The sequence below is a fragment of the Podarcis raffonei genome, chromosome 8, assembly GCF_027172205.1.
Source record: "Podarcis raffonei isolate rPodRaf1 chromosome 8, rPodRaf1.pri, whole genome shotgun sequence".
Lineage (NCBI taxonomy): Eukaryota > Metazoa > Chordata > Lepidosauria > Squamata > Lacertidae > Podarcis > Podarcis raffonei.
In genome coordinates, this window is record NC_070609.1 from 46,093,049 (window position 1) to 46,112,510 (window position 19,462).

Genomic DNA, 19,462 nt, shown 5'->3' on the forward strand with positions numbered 1-19,462 from the left:
GAAAATTTAGAGTTTGGTTTCTCCAAAAAGCAGCTCTCCAAGTTGCATGGCCTGCATCAAAATGTCATTTTTAATATGGCACTGGAAACTTTAAATGATAAAAAGATTTTTTTAATTTAAAAAATGCCATAAGTAATGTGAAGCTCTTGGGTGCAAATCTTTAGATTCTGGCCAAGGAATGGAAAGGAGGGGCAGAAAATTAAACAAAAGCACTGGAACAAGCATAATGTTAGAGTTGTGACTCCACGTGAAAATTTCAAAATTAATTTTCTTGCTGACAGTATCCATCACTATAATTCACATTAATTTGGGGCATTCGTTTGTCTCAGACTAGCCAATCATGGAAACAAGTGACAGAGCATCATGATTTCCAAAAGAGTAGCAAAATATTAGTCTACTTTGCCTGAAGCCTTTTTACAGATTAAACAAACACTGCTATAAATGCTATCTGGGAATCAAGTAGCATGCGTAAAATTCATGGTGGTGATTCTTAAATGAAGCAATTTTCATGCATTTGAAATGATGTCAAACTCTTATACAGGATTACACTAACTCATCTGCAACATGAAATATACAGCCAATACATTTTTTTAATATAGTTTAACATCTTCTTCTGGATTGCAATCCCTCCTTAGTTATGTTTCCCAACCAACTCACCCAAAAGTAAGGCACAGATGAATAAAAGGTTATGGACTAATTCAGATAAATATATGAGAGAGCATCTTCTTCCACCACTGACTGACCTGTGCAATACATTAAGCAGAAGAGGTCTCGTGCATTGCCCTGGTCATATCAGAAACTAGAAGCATAGGAGCCAACTCCTACGGGCTGAGGTCCCTTCAGCTGCCCCATAAAATCTTTGAGGAGGCTGCCCCCAAAATGGTTTATGGGCATTGCCATTCAAATGGTGTCCATGCACCACATCTTGTGATTGATTATGTGGCATGGGGCACCCCTGACAAGGAGGGTGATGGCATGAGATAGTAAATGCTTGGTGTTTGACCCACAACTGCTCACACCCTTCCAAGTGATTTTCAGTCTGCCCCCACTGTAGCAATATTTATGAAAAGGCTAAAGACATTTTTATTTGGCCAGGCAATTGATCCATGAAGCATTTTTTTTTTCTTCTGGGGGGTGGGGTGGGGGGCTACAGATACAATGGTCGCTGCCTATCCTATTTGATTTGATTTTGTGGTTTTAGTGTTGTTTTACTGACATATTGTGGTTTTATTATTCTTGGTGTTCATTGTCCTGTGCGCCAGACTGGAGGAAGTTTGGGACAGAAAATATTCAATAAATCTATAAATCTCGAGTTAAGGTTGTTTGTGTTCCACAGTGCTTCTTCCAGAAGAAGTTCTATACTTGCCTGTAAATTTTGTCTGGGGTAGGTGACAGAAAATTCTACAATAGGTAGCATGTTGTTCGTAAACCTCCATTCATCTCACAACAGCACTCTTAAACTATTCTAACTGAAACTTTTCTCACATTGTAAATGACATAAACACATTATTGTGAGTTATAAAAGAGCCTACATGGAGGAACGTTCCAAGATAGGTAAAGATTCTAAAGGGGATGATAAATCGATGGAGAAATGCACAGCACAGTGGAAATTGCTCTTCAGCAATTTGGACCAGAAGGCTAGAAAGATTTTACTCCAAGCAGAGACTTTTATAGCAGTATTAAAGCATGTCCAGCTGTCATTGGATAGCCCCGCTCCTTGTGGCCTCAAAGACAGAGATAACATAGCCTGCCAATTGTGTTAGGAGAGTTTTTCATCCTGAGGGCCACATTCGTCATGGGCAAACTCCCAGGGGCTGCATGTGGGTGGGGCCAGAGGAAAAACTGGGAGGAGCAACAGACTTGACTCTTTGTAGAGTAGGTCACATGAAAGCCAGACGTTTCTACAGGCACATCACTTCAGCTGCAAGAGGTGCTACATAGTTCAAGGACATATTCCAGCCAGGGAAAAGCAATAAAAGAGGGCTGCAGAGGGACATGGTGTGGGGAGAATCCCAAGAGCCATACAGAGGGGTCTGGAGGGCCGTATTTATCACAAATACCCCAGCCTGAGGTTCCTCTTCAGCCTTCCAAAGAGTGGTTTCCAGTCCTAGCAATGATTTCATTAAAACTTTGGCTAGGACTCTAAAGATTACACTTATTCCATGCTACTAGGTTCCAACATGGGAAGCAGGGGTGTAATACTGGCAACTGTCAAGATGTGTGTTCTTTTGTGTGATTGTGGGCATTTTCCTCCTAGGCATAGATAGTATCAAAACAAGGTTTACTTTCTTTTTCTGTAGTATATACATTTTGAATACTTTTTGGACATACTCTTCCTCTAAAGTACACATTTTTGTGTCCATATTTAATTGAAACTGCAAGCTCTTGCATTTTCCCTGGTACAAAACAATCCTTTATGCATGTAAGGGAGGGGGGTATACAAGCCAGGAGGAATGAAAGGCTCTATGAGGGTGGGAACTGAACTGGCCCATGATCACAACTTAAGCCATTACAATCAGAAACAGAGGCACTAATCAATGGAGAAGCGGTTTTTGAAAACTCACAAAAGAGAAATAATCAAAACCATTAAAAATGCAATCACTTCCAACTGGCTGTGCCTTTGTTTGCCTTTGCTTCTCCTGTTGACCAGGTAGACTGTGCTGAGAGAAAGCAGGCAAGTCAACAGACAACAAGGAAGACCCACTCACTGATATCATCTTGCCCAAGTGTTCCCCAAAACCTGAATCAGGCACCAAATTAGACCCCTCCTCTGCTGCCTACCCACTTTTAACTGGCATATAACTCCAGCAGCATAAAAGCAATTTACTTTCCAGACACTGTGCTTGGCCATCTCATTGATTAGAGCTTCCTAATTATTTTCAAGTGATGTTTAATGGAAGAAAATACTTTCAGGATTAGATTTGTCTCATTAGCAACATGTAGCATTTCAATTAAGCCCATTCACTGTATCACCAACCATACATTTTTCTCAACCGCTGCTTCTCACTTCAGCCCTCCATTCCATTTTGACCAGCTTCTCATTGCTGTGCTTCTGTGCATTTTAATTGAAGGATTTCTTAAAGCTGGATGGTTTGACACATGTACTTTATGAGATTTTATAAAATTAAAATAAAAAATAGAGGGGAGAGAGAAAGAGATAAATGCTATTGGAAGCAAAGTGGAAAGAAAAGTCATCTGGAGGTGAGAATAGAAAAAACTGCAGGGGTACGAATGATGCACGGAGCTCTCTAAGGAAAGAAAATTTGTTCATGGTGCACTTCGCAGTGTGAATCATGCTGTTTTTCAGATAAGCTGCAAAATAAAGTTTAGCAGGGCATGTTGTTTTACAAGTTGATGATGATCTTTAGGGCCGTGTGAACTTTCAGTGCAAACAATCTTCTGGCTTTGATTTGAAAACCTTTCCTTTTATTTTGCTTCGCTGTTGCATAAGATGTACTCCTACCTCTCATTTGGGGATTTATTTATTATTGTAACATACTCAAGATCCTGCTTCTTTTCTGAACCCCCACTTTTTGGCCACAGACATTTTCCACACGTAATCTTCCATGCAAGCCCCCTTGTAGGCGCACCCATCCACATGTTTTGCATCCTTCCACATAGAATGCCTGGAAGAAAATGAAAAGGAATACTTAAATAATTCCCAGGATGATGTGTTCAATATTGCAAGAAAATTAGATGTTTCCTCATTGTAACTTATTTACATTCAAATTTTATTTTTGCCTCTCTAGGTTCAAATGTCCATTCAAGGTCACATACAATATATTGAAACCCATTGTTATTTTTAATATTATTTGTTATATTTGCCTATTGCTTTTTACAAAAATCTCAAAGCAACTTCCAGATCATTAACATAGAAAATCCACAACACAGAATAAAACACAATAATAAGGGTATTTATCCACCAAGAATAAAAAGGGAAAATTCTACGCCACTAAAAATAAGCAACCAAAGCACACACTGTGGCTGCTAATTCCATTTTTAACATTGGATGTGTTAGGTCATTACCTTTCCTTCTGAAATGGTGGGTATGTAGAGAGTACAAAAGAGAAAAACAACAGCTGCCAAGATTACAGCTAGAGTACGTAGGAACATAGCAGTCATAGCTGTCAACGTTTCCCTTTTTTAAAGGGAAATTCCCTTATTCCGAAAAGGATTCCTCGCAAGAAAAGGGAAAAGTTAACAGCTATGATAGCAGTGATGGCTGATCCATTAGGGCAAGTGGGGTGCTTCCCCACCAACATCAGTCTTCCCTCAGCCAACCCCCCAGCCCATACCTTGTTACTTACATCCGGTCCAGGTGGTGACACCGGCTGTCAGATCCCTCCTCCTTAAGTCTCAAAGTTGCAATGAAGGGGACTTCCGGGGTGGCGCCATCGGCAATGGCGGACTCCCTCTGAACTGGAGGGACCAGCTCCACGCGAAATGGGTCGTTTCCGCTACAGCGAAGCGGGGACCCTTTAAAAAATCACAGGCGGATGAAGCCTGTGACCATGGGACTCGGTGGGCACTTTTAGTGCCCCCCCAACCCGCAAAGGAACCCATTAACGGGCTCCAAAGCAAAGAGGGGAAAGTGGCGCGGTGCTGTGAGTCTACTGCTTTTTCTGTGGAGCGAAGCTGCATAGCCGTTGCCAGAGAGCGCTGCCTTTTTCCTGGGACAATTTGGCATCTAAAGAATCACCCGTGAGTACTTAAAACTTGAACAATTGGACTTTAAATAAGGACTGGCCAGTAGAGAGGAATTGGACTTAAAATTTACTTCAATTTGGTACTGAAACGGGAAGGTCTAAACAGGAAGTCAGCCTTCCGTTTCTTTGTAGTCAGAATAAAGCAAAGACAACGTAAACTAGAGCTTAGAAAATTACTTTTAAAGGATTGGCTTTCATCATTTAAAATAGTGGAACCCCCCTTCGGTAGCAGGAGAAGAAGGGGGATCTCTTTTTGGACTGTTTAAACCTGCAGAAGTGAGTTTAAAGTAAAGTAACTTTCCACCGTCCTGATCCTGGAGCGGAGTGTCAGGACTGACGTTTGAAGCTCATTGACCAGAGACAAATGTTTTTGACAGACAGCTAAAAGAAAAGTAACATAGTGACTCCATTGTTTCCTTTCACATTTCTAAGGAACAAATAATGACTGAATATCTTAAAAAAGAAACTTTGTTGCTATTGTTCTTAAAAGAAAGAATAAACAGAAGTTTTCCCCCTAGAGGGAGACTGTGAAATTGTAACCAACTTCAGGAGCTTGCAGCTGTTACAGATTACAATCGTGGGAAAGGACTTGTGACCTTGTAGGACAATGTTTTCAGAAGTTCTGTTGGGTGCTTTCTGTAAAATAAATGCCCTATTGGATCAGTTAAGCCAGAAGACGGATTTGATGACTAATGCGGCCAGAAATTTTGAACAGGCAGTAGGAAACTACAAGGAGCCTACCCAGGAACTAAAACAGGAGTGTGCTATGACAGCACAGATGAGAGAAGAGGATACTGCTGAATCCTGGGTGCCAGAAATGGAGGGAGTTGCGGCCCTGCAGGATCATGAGCCTTTGGATTTGATAAATGAATTTGGAAAAAACCAGATTTGGAAAGATAAAGTTTGGTTTGGTTTGGAAATGGGGGGGTTGGACTGACCCTCCCATGCAGGGATGTTTGGACTTTCTGAGTCTGGTAATGGGCTGTCAGATGTTTGGAGCTGTGGGGGCTCTTAATTTTGGAGGGAATCTGAAACAGGTGTTTAAATATCACATGGAGTTTAGTCTGGACTATGGAAATGGGACTGATCTGCTGAAAAGGGTCAAAAACATTACTAAGCTGGAGTTCTCACGAGTGAAAGGAAAATATGAAGAAGAGTCGCGGAAGGGACATGGAAGAGACTTGAGGGCCTCGGATATAAGGATACCAGGTTAATGCACTAGATTAATGGGACAAAAAAGACTGACAAAATCCGGGACCAGGAGGAAGGGACGCTGGATGAAGATTGGATTGTTTCTTTTATCATTAGGACTGTTTTAAAATAATTGATGAATGTTAGAAAAATGTTAGAAAAATGTTGAAATGGAACTATTTGGTTCTAGTAAAAATGTTTAAAGAATTAGGTTAATGATATGGTTATGAGAAGCTGGTAAAATTAAGATTTAAGTTTTAAGGTTTGCTATAAGACAAGATGAAAATAGATTAAGATAATGTAAGGACAAAATATTATGAACTATGGAAAGGATTTGCTGTGATAATTATTAACCAGGATACAAGAAAGGGGAGGAGGAGGAGGTCAAAGAAAGAAGGTAATGAAAGTTAAAAATTTGAGAATGATGGATGTATTTTTTCTTTCTATTTTTCTGTTTTGTCTTTTTTTCTGTTTTTTCTTTTTTATAATTTTAAAAAAAATCTTTAATAAATATTATTTTTTAAAAAAATCAAAGTTGCAATTAAGCAGGTGTATGGAGAGAAAGAAACAGAATTGTTTGGTTCTGCCTATCAATCACTCTGGCTTCACTTCCTGTTGACTTCATTATCTTCTGTCTTACCAGCCTCAGTGGACACCAGCCACCTGTGGAACATAGGAATCTGTCTTATACCAAGTTAGCCAATTGGTCCCTATAGCTCAGTGTTGTCTAGACTGACCAGCAGCAGCCCCACAGGGATGTTTCCAGCCCTACCAGGAGATGTCACTGAAAACTGAACCTGGGACTTTCTGTATGCAAAGTAGATGTTTTACCATTGAGCCACACCCTTTCTCTGTAGAAAACTATGCCTATTTGAGAACATAAGTGCAAAAACCACGCATATCAAGTTACTAGAACTACCTCTTTATTTTTAACAGTGCTAAAAAAAATTTTTTACTAGCATCCAAGTGTCAGTGCAAACAATAAATATTGCAGACGGCTAAATGATTCACATGGGCTCAGCGTTCTCTTGAAGACAGCAGCTCATGCCTACGAAATAATTCCAGGGCTGCCTGTGTGTATTCTAAAGCCAAGGAAAATGGAGTTTAAGCCTCCATTTTGGCTCCTCTCCAGGTTTCCAATATCAAATAACTTGAGTTCAGTTTAATGCTATGCTTTCAGGATTACCTCAGGATATTTGATTTAATGGCAAACTTCTCGGGCACAACTCTCTGTCGTCTTTTTTTTTTTTCCTTTGGAAAGGAGAAAGTTAGGAGGACCTATTTTATTTTTAATTAATTTTATGGGGTATCATGTTCAAGGTCTTGCACCTTGGTAGCTTTCCATGTATTCATAAGTGTTGTGCTTTAAATGGTCTCCGTAGTGAATCGTTTACTGACTTTCCCTCCATTGTCTTCTCTTTCTGTTAATTCTTTGGCACAACCTTGAAGGTTACAAACTTCCTTTTTGTGTGCATCTGTGTCTTTTGTCAAAGTCTACTAATACGATGCAACATGATGCATCAGTGCATTCATTAAAGCCACAGAGCAAACTCAAGGTTTCTTTCCCTTCCTGTTATGGTTAACAAGGTGCTCTATATTGCATTTTAATCTTGCTCATCTCTTGCCCTGCCCCTTGGCCATTGTGATTAGTGCAGAAAACACAATCCAGAATCGATCATTTGCAGTTTGCTTTATAGTGCTGGTGTCCCAGGGTCACATTCCCTTCCGTACAACCACCTGAGGGCCACATATGCCAGCAGTGTGTTCATCCAGCGGTAACAGTGGCTGGAGCAACCAATGTATGTTTTGCCATTGCACAGTAGGGTAGGTTCTAGACACACTCACACACCCCTCTCTGTGCTCTGTCTAGGCAAGCAAGAGGCATTATCATAGTTCAATGACACATCCCAGCCAAACAAAAGCAGCAAAGAAGTGTGTGAATCAGGGCCAATGCAGGGTGTGGCTGGTGAGAGGGTGTGCAAGGAGAGTCCCAAGGTCCAGAAAGAGAAGCTTGGGGGGTTGCATTTGGCCCTCAGGTGTGAGGTTCTCCATCCTTACTTTTGTAAATCAATTAATAAAGGAAGCTGCCTTGTGCTGGGTGAGACCATTGGTAATTCTAGCGCCCTATTGCCTACAGTGCCTCTCTCCAGGGTTTGCAACTGGAGTCTTGCCCTGTGCCCAAGGTTCCTTTCGGACCTAATACACTCAGGTTTTATTGTCAACAACTGAGCTGAGGTCCCTCCTTACACAACCAGCAGCCCTTTCTTGAGTTACACTGAGTCAAATGGCTCAGTGTAGCTCAAGAAAGGGCTGGCGAAATCAGATGGCTCAGGTGGTGAACTGTGGGGGGGGGCAGAAGATTGCATGCCTCTAGAGCTAGCCGCTGGACAACCCACCCACCTTATCATTACTTCTATCACTCACCCTACTCTTCTTCTTGCTGCTCCTCTTTTCTCCTTCACTCTGAGGAAAGGGTGTGATCTGTTATGGGTTTGGTCACCAAGAGAATCCCAAGTGCCATCCTCACTTCCCTGTGGTGGCAGCAAGTTACTTTAAAAAAAAACCGTGACAGGGGCAGGGAATAAAAGAAGCAGTGGTTGAAGAGGAGGATGAAGAGGGAAAGCAGAAGTATCAGGGAGGAGGAGACAGTCGTGGAGAGCAGGGGGAGGTGGCATAGTCTACTCACCTTAGGTGACACCATGTACAGCACCAGCTCTACTTTCTCCAATATGCACTAGATGGCTGCCGTGTGTTTTAATCAACCAATTAATATGTTACAAATTGGAAAGGTTTACATCAAAGTTTACAGGGATGGGAACCTGTGAGTCTTCAGATGTTGCTGAATTACAACTCCCACCATTCCTGATCATTGGCCATGCTGGCTGGGACTGATGGGAATTGGAGTCTAGCTGCTTCTGAGGGGGCCAAAGGTTCCTCATTCCTGGCTTTACACGATTTGCAATTCCCAGAGTGGGAATTGTAGCTTTGTTAGGACAATAGGGGTCTCCCAACAACTTTCAGCACCTTTAACTACAATTCCCAGGCTTCTTTGGGAGGAAGCCATGCCTGTACAATCATACTGCTTTAAATGCATAGCGCAGATGGTGCCTAAGTTTATATAGTTGCCTTTTTTATTGCATTCCTCCATGCACACCTGGTATGTATTTGCCAGATTGGAAGTCAATCACATATGGAAATAAATACCCTCTTCTGTTCATAACTTTTCAGGAGAGAGGTTTTGGGCTTCCAATACGCATAGAAAGCAGAGCACCAGCTGTGTGTGTGTGTGTGTGTGCCTAGCCTGCTTTTCCTTCTTGTTCTCCTTTTGATAGGGTGCTGCAAAATTTATAAGCCGTATATGAGGCTATGTTAAGGGTTTCCTCTGTAGTTTATGATTCTATTACAATTGAGACTTCACATACGCCATAATCCTCTATTTGATAGACTTGGCCAGCTGTACACCTTAATCAAAGAGGCATATATGACATTCAGGAGTGTGCTTAGAATTTGAGTGCAGTGGTTGGGGACAGAGACAAAGAAAAAAAAGCTGGAGATTTGAAGACTGCATCAGCAATAAAATACTGAAACAATAGGACTCTGGTGGTGTTCTGTCAGGGTTAAAATGATATGTGAAAGAAGCACCTGGCTTGACAGTAGTACATGTGAAAAGGATCTAGGAGTCTTAGTAGACCACAAACTTAACATGAGTCAACAGCATAATGCAGCAGGAAGAAAATGGTAATGCTATTCTTGGTTGTATCAACAGAAGTATAGTGTACAGGTCAGGGGAAGTAATACCACCACTCTAGAGTGCCTTGGTCAGACCACACTTGAAACAATGTGTCCAGTTCTGAGCATTACAGTTTAAGAAGGATATTGACACACTGGAACATGTGCAGAGGAGGGCAAACCAAGATGATCAAGGGTTTGGAAACCATGCCTTATGAGCAACAGTCGAGGGAGTTGGATATGTTTAGCCTGGAGTAGAGAAGACTGAGAGGTGATATGCTAGCCCCCTTCAAAGATCTGAAGGGCTATCATATGGAAGATGGATCAAGCTTGTTTTTTTCCTGCTCCAAGAGTGTAGGACCTGAACCAATGAATTCAAATGACAAGAAAGGAGATTCTGACTAAACATTAGGAAGACCTTTTAGATGGTAAGATCTGCTCTATGGTGGAATAAGCTGTCTCGGAAGGTAGTAGAGACTTCTTCACTGGTGGCTTTTAAATGGAGGTTGGATTGCCATCTGTCAGTGATTCTTTAGCAAGGGGGTGGAGTATGATAGCTGTATATACAACAATAGACTCATAGAAATGTAGAGTTGGATGGAATCCTGAGGGTCATCTAGGCAAAGCATGTCTTTCTAACTGCTCACAGATCAACCATTTAATTATCTGTTCTGGGACATTTCCTGGCATTGACGTCAAGCTGACTGGTCAGTTGTTACCTGGGTCTTCTGTCCCCACCACCACCTTTTTGAAAATGGGCACAACATTTGCCCACCTCCAGACTGCAGGGACCTCGTTTGTTCTTCTAAAATTCTCGCAACAACTCTGTGAGGCAGGTTAGACTGAGAGACAGAGTAGCCCAAAGTCACCCAGTTAGCTTCATGGGTGAGGGGCGATTTGAACCCTGGTGTCCCAGATCCTAGTCTGACCCTCACACCTAGGAGTTGGGAACTGTTGGCCCACCATACGTTGTTGAACTATGTCTCCCATCAGCCCCAGCATGCATGGCCATTGGCCAATGGGCATGGGGTGTTGGGAGTTGTACCTCAGGAACACCTGTAGGGTCAAAGGTTCCCTACATCTTCTCTAACCACTACACACACTGGCTATTGACCGGAATACATAAGATCGAACATGCAGAAATTGGGTGGCTGTGACTCCCATGTTACAAAGAACAGTGTTTTATTTGATGGGGTCTCAGAGGACAAAGATCTATTTGACAGAGCCCTCTATTTGAAGTATTGTCTGCTCCAAGTCCAATTTAAAGATAAGCAACTCTCAGAAAGGAGAGCAGTTGCTCTGAATTTTCCCACCAACAGCTAGCAACTGGACAGCAAACTTAGCAGGCACAAAGGTCAGGGGGCCACAGTCTTCTCCAGTATGACAAGATGTTTTATATTTCTAACAAAATTGTAGCCACAATTTCCAAGCTTACATCTGTATATGAGAATATGCAAATTTTAGGCAAATTATTGCCCTCTCTCTTGACGATGTGTAAATGGCCACCTTGTATGACAAAGGGGCCCTGCTCTCCCTTTAAGGTACTCAGATTCTCATGCAATTTAGGGCATGAGTTGGTTGGTTGATTTGGCACCTCACTGCTGCAACTGGCACCTACATTTATGCTTTGGAAGACCGCCGAGGCGATACTTTAGCCAGGAACTGAAACATGTGTGGGTCAGCGGCTCTCTGCCTAATGCAGCCTCACTTTATTGGTGCACTGTAAAAATGACTGGGGTCATTCTGTTAAAAAAAAAAAGCCCAAATTGATACCAAGTTTATTTTCTCCTGGAAACTGCTATAAAACACATAAAACAATGTGAAATAAATCTATCCTTTCCTCCAAAGCAGTATGTTGCTTTTTGAACGCCAGCTTTATGTAGCAACATGACATCTACTCATCAACAATATTTTAGGAGCTCGTTGAAATAATGAAATAGCTTCCATTAGATCCATTAAATTTTTTATAAATTATACCTGCAGTTTAGTCCATTAAAGTGAGAAGTGATGAGTTGCTCTTAGAATATCAGTTAGACCTTCCCAGAGAACATTTAATTATTCCATTCAAGAGTTTGTTTATTTTATTTTTATTATTTTGCATAGCTCTGTATACTTCTACTTAGTTCTTTAATCTGAATGAGTGTGACTCTTTTTTATAAACCAAGGGTGAGCAACCTTTTATCTGTTGAAGGCCACATTAAGGGAAAACCTGTTATGGGCCCCATGGCAACAGTCATGACATGATAGCAGGAGACAAAAGACTATTATTTCTGATGAGCTGTTTGTATAAAGACACGGTGCTGCATGTAAGAACTTCGTTAAACGGCCATCTTATAGGACCAGTTTCTGTCAGTAAGGGGGTCAAGCAAGGTTGCATCCTGGCCCCAGCTCTATTCAACATCTACATCAACGATATGGTTAACTGTTTGTCATCTCCGGACTTCCACGCCCCCAAACTGGCTGACAAAGCAATATCAGTGCTTTTGTACGCTGACGATGCGATACTCCTATCCCGAACAAGAATAGGCTTAAATAGGCTCATAGGTGAATTCTCAGCATACTGTAGGAGAGAGCAACTTGCAATAAACTATCAGAAAACCAAAACTATGGTTTTTGCAAGGAAACACAGACAGTATAGCTGGAGGATGGATAACCAGACAATTGAACAAGTCAAAGCCTTCAAATATCTGGGTATCGTTTTCCAGTCGACTGGGTCCTGGGATGTCCATCAAAAATGTGCCAAAGAAAAAGCAGCTCAAAGTATCAAGATGCTGTCCCGCTTCTTCTACACGAAGGGGGGCAGATACATCCCAGCAGCCCTTGAAGTTTATCAAGCAAAACCTCTGGCGCAGTTACTGTATGGGGCCCAAATCTGGACGGGGAACCACTGCTCCAGTCTTGAGTCTGTCCAGTCTAAATTTCTAAGGCAGATTCTCGGTGTCCCCCCCTGTGTTCCCAACGCAGCATTAAGACTCGAGGCCTGCCTTCCATCTGTGGAAACTCGGACTTGGCAGAGAACATTCAACTATTGGCTTCGTCTTAATCTGAATCCACCTGGTCTACTGCCTTTAGTAATGCAAGACTCTCACAAAAGCAAGTGGTTCAAAACCGTGCATCAAAAACTCCTTACATGCGGTCTGCACTCACAGTCCCTATTATCAATGGGCCTCATCAAAGCAAAGAGTCTAATAGGCCAGCGCCTGAAAGACATCGAACGACAAAACAACCTGACCATCTTAAAGAAACTGTGCCCATGGTATACCTACTTTCCCCCTTCTCATTTTGACTCTCCAGCTTCATACTTGTCTAAACTAACCATCCCGAAATACAGACGTGCCTTTACATTGGCTAGATGGGATGTTCTTCCCTCTGCTGTACTCGAAGGTCGTTACCAAAAGACTCCATTTGAAAAACGACTCTGCCCATGTGGAGATGGTAACACGGAAACAGTGTCTCACGTCCTTCTTTCTTGCCCCCTCTACAAAGACCTAAGGAATGAGATTATTACTCCACTCATTCTCTCCAACCCCGGCCGTTCATCAGACATTACACTGTATTTTCTATTATCTGATACGGAAAGTCAGATAACAGAGAAGGTCGCGAGGTACATCGAGAGAGCTGCGAAATTGAGGGCCACCATCTGAGTGACAGACTTGTTCATCCGACGGACCATCTTTTGCCTGTTCTTTCCCTCCTTTTATCTCTATTTTTACTTCTAACTCTTGTACAGCTGTGGCCTGTTGGCTTTGCTAATAAAGTTTTGTTGTTGTTGTTATAGCAGGAGACAGAACCTAAGATGACAAAGGTGTTCTGGATTAGGAGTAGAATTCCAGAGGCAACCCTTCATGGGCTATACAGTCTGAGATGGTGAGACTCAGTTTGCACAAACTATGGTTTAGCATGACTATGTGAGTTCCCAGAGAGGCTGCTGAGTCCCTCCCACAGTCCTTCAGCTGCTGCACCAACCAGGGTTATGTCATGGTTTGGCTCAACCCATCATCTACTCCAGACAAACCATATGCTGTAGACTAAGAACAAACTTTCAGATTTTTGGACCCATCGCCACCAGCCAACGTGGCCAATGATCAGGTATGATGGGGGTTGTAGTCCAAAACACCAGGTTAGGAAAGTTTGGCCTATGGTGATCCATTCCAACCTTCTCCATTCAGGGACTGGCTGGGTGAGGAAGAGTGGTGTGTGCCTCCTGCCCAGCACCGTCCAGGCACGACTCAGAGGAAGAAGACCCAGGAGAGTGGTGGTAGGATGCTGGAGACCAGTAGGAGGAGGGAACAAGCTGGGAGGTGGTAGAAGGAGGAAGCATGAGTGAGCATGGAGAGTCAGAAGAAGAAAGCCAATCAAGGACAGTGGGGTTGCTGAGGGTCTCATTGTGAGAACAGACTCTGAAAGAGAGGACAGAGAGGAGCCAGGGACTGTTTCAGTTTCACAGCAATGGGCTGGTCACTCTAGAGCAGCAGCTCTCAACGTGTGGGTCCCCACATGTTGTTGGACTACAACTCCCATCATCCCTGAGCTCTGGCCTTGCTAGCTAGGGGTGATGGGAGTTGTAGTCCAACAACATCTGGGGACCTACAGGTTGAGAAAGGCTGCTCTAGAGTGAGCTCTCCTCCCCTCACACTGAGAACACAAGAGCATTGCACATTGCTGAGCAATGGACCAGACAGGCCCAGAGGGGGGTCCCTCCTTCTCACTGTAGCTTACACCTGCCTGCGAGGTTTAGTCTATTTGAACTCTGTTGTGTTCTGACTTTTTTAAATGAAAAAGTTGGTTGTACCTTGAGTCTCAATCTTCCCTCTGACCTGTGCCTTCCTCACAGCCCTGACATCTCCCCTCTTACCAACCCAGGAAAATTCTGAAGAAATGGACCAAGGGTACATCCATCCACTTTAGCTAGCCTTAAATTTCCATTTCCACAAGTTTGTTTCATTACATCCAAGTGAACAAATAGGGTAATTATAATCTATTAAGAAATGTGCTTGCAAAACATTATTGGCTAATTCATTTTTCTTTTCTTTTTTATAAGCAATCAAGTGAGAAACTAGAAATAATTTAATATATTATTGTAAGGTTAGTCGCACTCCCATAAACAGTTGTACAGAAGACTGCAAAATCAATTGCAGAAATAAACGCATTTGCAATTAAAGTTTAGAAGAGTATGTAAAACAAGCTCTTATACTCCTCACAACTCTTTAAATCAAACTGACTCACGCTATGGGTAAGGGGAGAAACCTTCATTTGTCCTCAATGGTGGGTTTGGCCTCAGATATGTTATTCCCCAGCCCACCCCCCTGCCTAGGTAGAGTCTTGGGAAAGTCTGAGGGAAATGCTCTTTTTGCATGTTTCAATCATCCTTTAGAATATGGTAGTTAATGAAGTGCCCTCCACATATTGCTGAACTCCTATAAAGTCCAGCTAGGGTTGGGTGAATTTCTCAATTTCAGTTTGTCTGAGTTCCACATTTTTCCAATATTCAGTTACCTATATTTTCACACCAGTTAGCTTTAACAAACAAACAAACCAGTCCTCTTGACAATTTAGCAGCATTTTATGTGAAGTTCTTCTGTCAACATTTTTATATGCAATTCCCAGTAACATACACATTTTTGCAAAGTACTTTCCTACAATATAATGCATTTTAGTATGTTATTTTCACCAATATGTGCATTTTATATCCTTTTTTTCTTTTTTAAGCACTGCTTGGATGGCCAACTGAATTGCAAAATTTGGCAAAGTGCAAATTTTGAAGGATGTCTGTGCATTGTTTCAGGAAGTGAGAATTAGATATGTTAACCTTTACAAGTGAAGTAAATTGAATCCACCACCCACATTCCTAAGCCCAGACAGCATGGTCAATCATCAGAGCTGATGGGAGTTGTAGTCCACATCACCTGCAGCAGCTCTAACTGCTTTAGAAAATCTGATGACCCTTGGGGTCCCTTGCAGCTCTACAGTTCTGTGATTCTTGGTCTTCATGACTGATATCTTTTTTAAAAATTCTCACCTTAGTTAACTTAAACACAGCAGAGTTGTTGTGGAATAGAGGAGTACTCAAGCCACAATGCCAAGGGCTACTGTTGCTGATTCATGAGCTCTGGGACTGGGATCAAGCTTGAGGAGATACACAGGGGAACCAATTGAACTGCTGTTTTTCCTTAGCAGCTTGTAGGACTAGGCCAACCCTTCCCCCAATCCCCTTTCATTTCCCCCCCAATAAGTTTCCAGCAAAGATGAGGTGGTACTTATCAATGAGAATGCCTGGAAGAGAAAGTTGCCACTGTAATTTTTAAAAAGTGTCAATCACGTCAAGCTTCTATTCTCCCCAGGATAAACACAGATCTATCAGAATAATGGTGGGTTTGGTATTTTGTCTGCTGTGTTTACAGAGTACATGTGTAATTCTTAGCTTATCAGATAAAGGTTACTGCTAGGAACAAGGTTAGCTGTCCAGAGACAGAGGGAAGAGCTGTGCTGAAAATAGAACAAATGAAAAATTAGAATTCATAATAAGTCTCATTATTGTGACAATGATTTTTTTTTTTTTATTCGTACATCTTTTTAGGTTGATACTTTTCATAGCATAGAACCACTTCCGACTGAAAAAGAAAACTCTGATTACAAGAAAGTACAAGTCTTGAGCCAAAGCTCAAAATTACTCAGATTAAAATGTTCCTCAAACAAGCCTATTTCAAAACTCCTATGGGGTCAAAAATCTCTATTTGCTGCATTATTTTACTGTCTATTGCAGTCCTTTCACACACACACACACACACACACACACACACACACACACAATTTTAAAAGCTTTTAAAAGCTTTTATTTCTTCCCCCTTTAAATCTGAGCCATGTAGTCTTTTAGACACTATTCTGTGCAAAAAATATCTACCAGTTTTTTCAAGTTCTACAGACAGAAGTCAAGGCCAAAGTCAATACAACCTATTTATTCATTATGAATCTATTTGTTGCATTTCTATCCCAATTTTTCTCCAAGGAGTTCAAGGTGGCTTACATGTGTCTACCCCTCATCGTTTGACCCCACAACAACGCTTTGAGGTAGGGTAGGTTGAGTCACTAACTGGCTCCAAGTAGTTCAATGAGCTTCATGGCTGAGGATTTGAACCCAGGTCTCCCAAGTCCTAGTCTGACACACTAACCACTATACCATGCTGGCTTTCTACACTTAGGGAGACTCACAGGAGTGTTATTCATATGACAAGTTGAACTGCTGATTAAAAAATACTTGCAACTTAAGGGATATAGGTGGCACTGAGGAAAAGATGCTGCAGTACAGAGTGCTTTGTTTCCATGTGTCTGCCAGCCAGCCATGCCTTCTTTCAGGATACTCCATTCCATTCCTCCCTAGTTTACCACCACCACTCCAAAACCGTTCTTTGCCAAATGTGCATGTTCAGTTCTCAATGGGCTCAGTTTTGGTCCACCCCTTCCCCACCAGCAAAGAATGTTTGTACTTTGTCAAATCCCCCAAGTTTGTGATTATCTTTCATTTGTGTGTAGATGATATCATTTTGGCAATATAACTATCCACATTTCGTTAATGTGTCTGCTATTAGCATATGAGTTTTACACAGGAAGAGTGCAAATGTGCATACAAAGTTTACAGAGTCCTTGATGAGCCATCTTGCCTGGCTGATGGGGGGCAGGACTGCCTTTCAGCAACTCTATGATGTAGGTCATTATTACTATCCTATACTGTAGGTGGAAGTCAGAAGCTGAGAAATAGTGCCTTGCCAAAGGCAACTTAGCAAGTTCTTGTCAGAGGTAAGAGAAATGAACCCAGGACACATTTCAGCTCATAGCAGACGACTCTTTGTGTACAGCTGCTGTAGCACTCTACAGCAGTTAAAATGGTACAAAAAAAAAGGTATAATGGAAATCTCTCTGCTAATATACTAACATTAGGAGTTTAGGAGGCAATGTAATTTTAAAGATAAAATTTAAAGTACTGGATTTATGGTATATATGACTTAGTACTTCTGGTTTTTGTGTCATTAACAGCCAATCTATATTATGCTCAGTTGCATAATATAAACATCCTTGGGACTGTACCATTCCAGGTTGTGGGACTGCATGATTAAATGTTCTTCCACATCAAAACCACACAGAGCGAGCACACAGAGCTAGCCTGACTGGGAGAAGGTTCTTGGCTCCTTTTCCTCCATGACCTGCTGTAGTTTCTACATTCAGAAACATTCCCCCCCATGTGGTTCAAAATTTAGTGCCCCATCAGTGCCCCATTCAGTGCCCCATCAGTTTGAAACTATAGAGCCTTACAAACTCTCTAGCGCATTATTTATCTGGACATGAAGATTGACTTTGTATACACCATCCATGAGCACAACCTCATAAGCAACAATGACACCCCAATGTGATGAGAGCACCAGGAGATATAGATTGGAGGCTATATATAGAATGCAAATACATTCAAGCACTCTTGCCAGTTTTGCTTTGCCCTTACTGTGCAAAGACAAGAAGAGGCACGGCTCGCACCACCCCTTTCCTATAGCCCCTGTGCTAAAAAATAACTGTGAGGGATGGCTAATGCAAACTACTGCAGCAATGGAGCCTTAGAAACCATGGATGCCATCCGGCGATAATGCCCCATCTATATGGTTCAGTAAGGCCAGTTCCTGGGATTTATGCAAACCCTTTTGAAATGAAAGTAGGAGTAGTTGTTGGCTTGTGTTTCATGTTATGTTAGTTTTAAGGCATACCACAGCAGCAGCAGCCCATTCATATATGCTACTCCACACAACCTCCAACCAGTAGTGAAATCACAGGATGACTTTGGAGCCACAGCTTAGACTCTAATCCTAGCCATGTCTGTGGATAAATAGATCTTAATTCTATGGGGCTTATCCCCACTGGCTGAGGAAGAGGGGGACGGGGGAGCGCACCGCCCCCGGCAGCGCGATCCCATGGGGTTCCATCGCAGCTGCCCCCCCATGCTGGGCACCCTGCCCCCAGAACGCATGCCACAGCCCTTTGGGCAGCGCGCCCCACCCCTGCCTGCTCTCTGCCCCCGGTGCCGGAGCATGAAGCTCCGCCACTGCTTATCCCCAGTTTAGTGGGGTTAGGATTGCAGCCTCCTCCTTTTTTTTTTAAGAAGTCAAAACAATCCTTTACCATCTTTTCAAATCTACCCCTCCCGAAAAGACAATATTGGGGGAGAATTTTCATCATCTCATCTACAAGCGCTGAAAAAAAATCTCCAGTCCAGCACTAACATGAATGGCCTTAATATGAGCTCATTTAAAACATTTGGTACAGCTGGATGGAGGGGGAGGAGACAGCTCACCAGGCTTGTTTTGCTATCTGTCTGTTGCTGGGACTGCAAAACCAGAAGGTGCATCAAGCACTTGTGCGAGATCTTTATCTCTCCACCCGAGTCTCCTGTTTTAATAACTCTATTGTTTCATTGCACATTTTGTCTATAGATATTCATACATAAATGTTTTCTTATACGATTGTGTATTTTAACTATAGAAGTTCATATTTCACTGCTGCTGTGACTTTATACTTGCAAACCGTTTAGAGGCCTATTTGGGTAGGAAGCGCTATGCGAATTAGTAAATAATAATTATGTATAGTGGTTCATGTGTTGTCTGGTGTACTAGGATTTATGCAATTCGTTCTTTTCCATTGTTTTTAATGTAGTTCCTAAAACTATTTCTGCAGAGAGGGCTAGTGGTGGATGTTCCAGTCGAAGAAGCAATTGGTAAATATTTCAGCACCGGTGTCTTGCTAGTTAAAAGTGCTGCAGAGGCAAATAGCCATCAGAAGTGACATGAAGGCAATGGAAT

At 42.2% G+C, this 19,462-nt stretch overlaps 1 long non-coding RNA gene across 1 annotated transcript in view; it reads right to left on the minus strand.

Moving 5' to 3' along the window:
- Positions 1-6,432: 6,432 nt before the first annotated feature.
- LOC128419224 (uncharacterized) overlaps positions 6,433-19,462 on the minus strand; it is a 42,160-nt gene continuing 29,130 nt past the window's right edge. The window contains exon 4 of the long non-coding RNA XR_008331818.1: positions 6,433-6,560. This is a non-coding gene — a long non-coding RNA (uncharacterized LOC128419224). The remainder of the gene's footprint in view (positions 6,561-19,462) is intronic.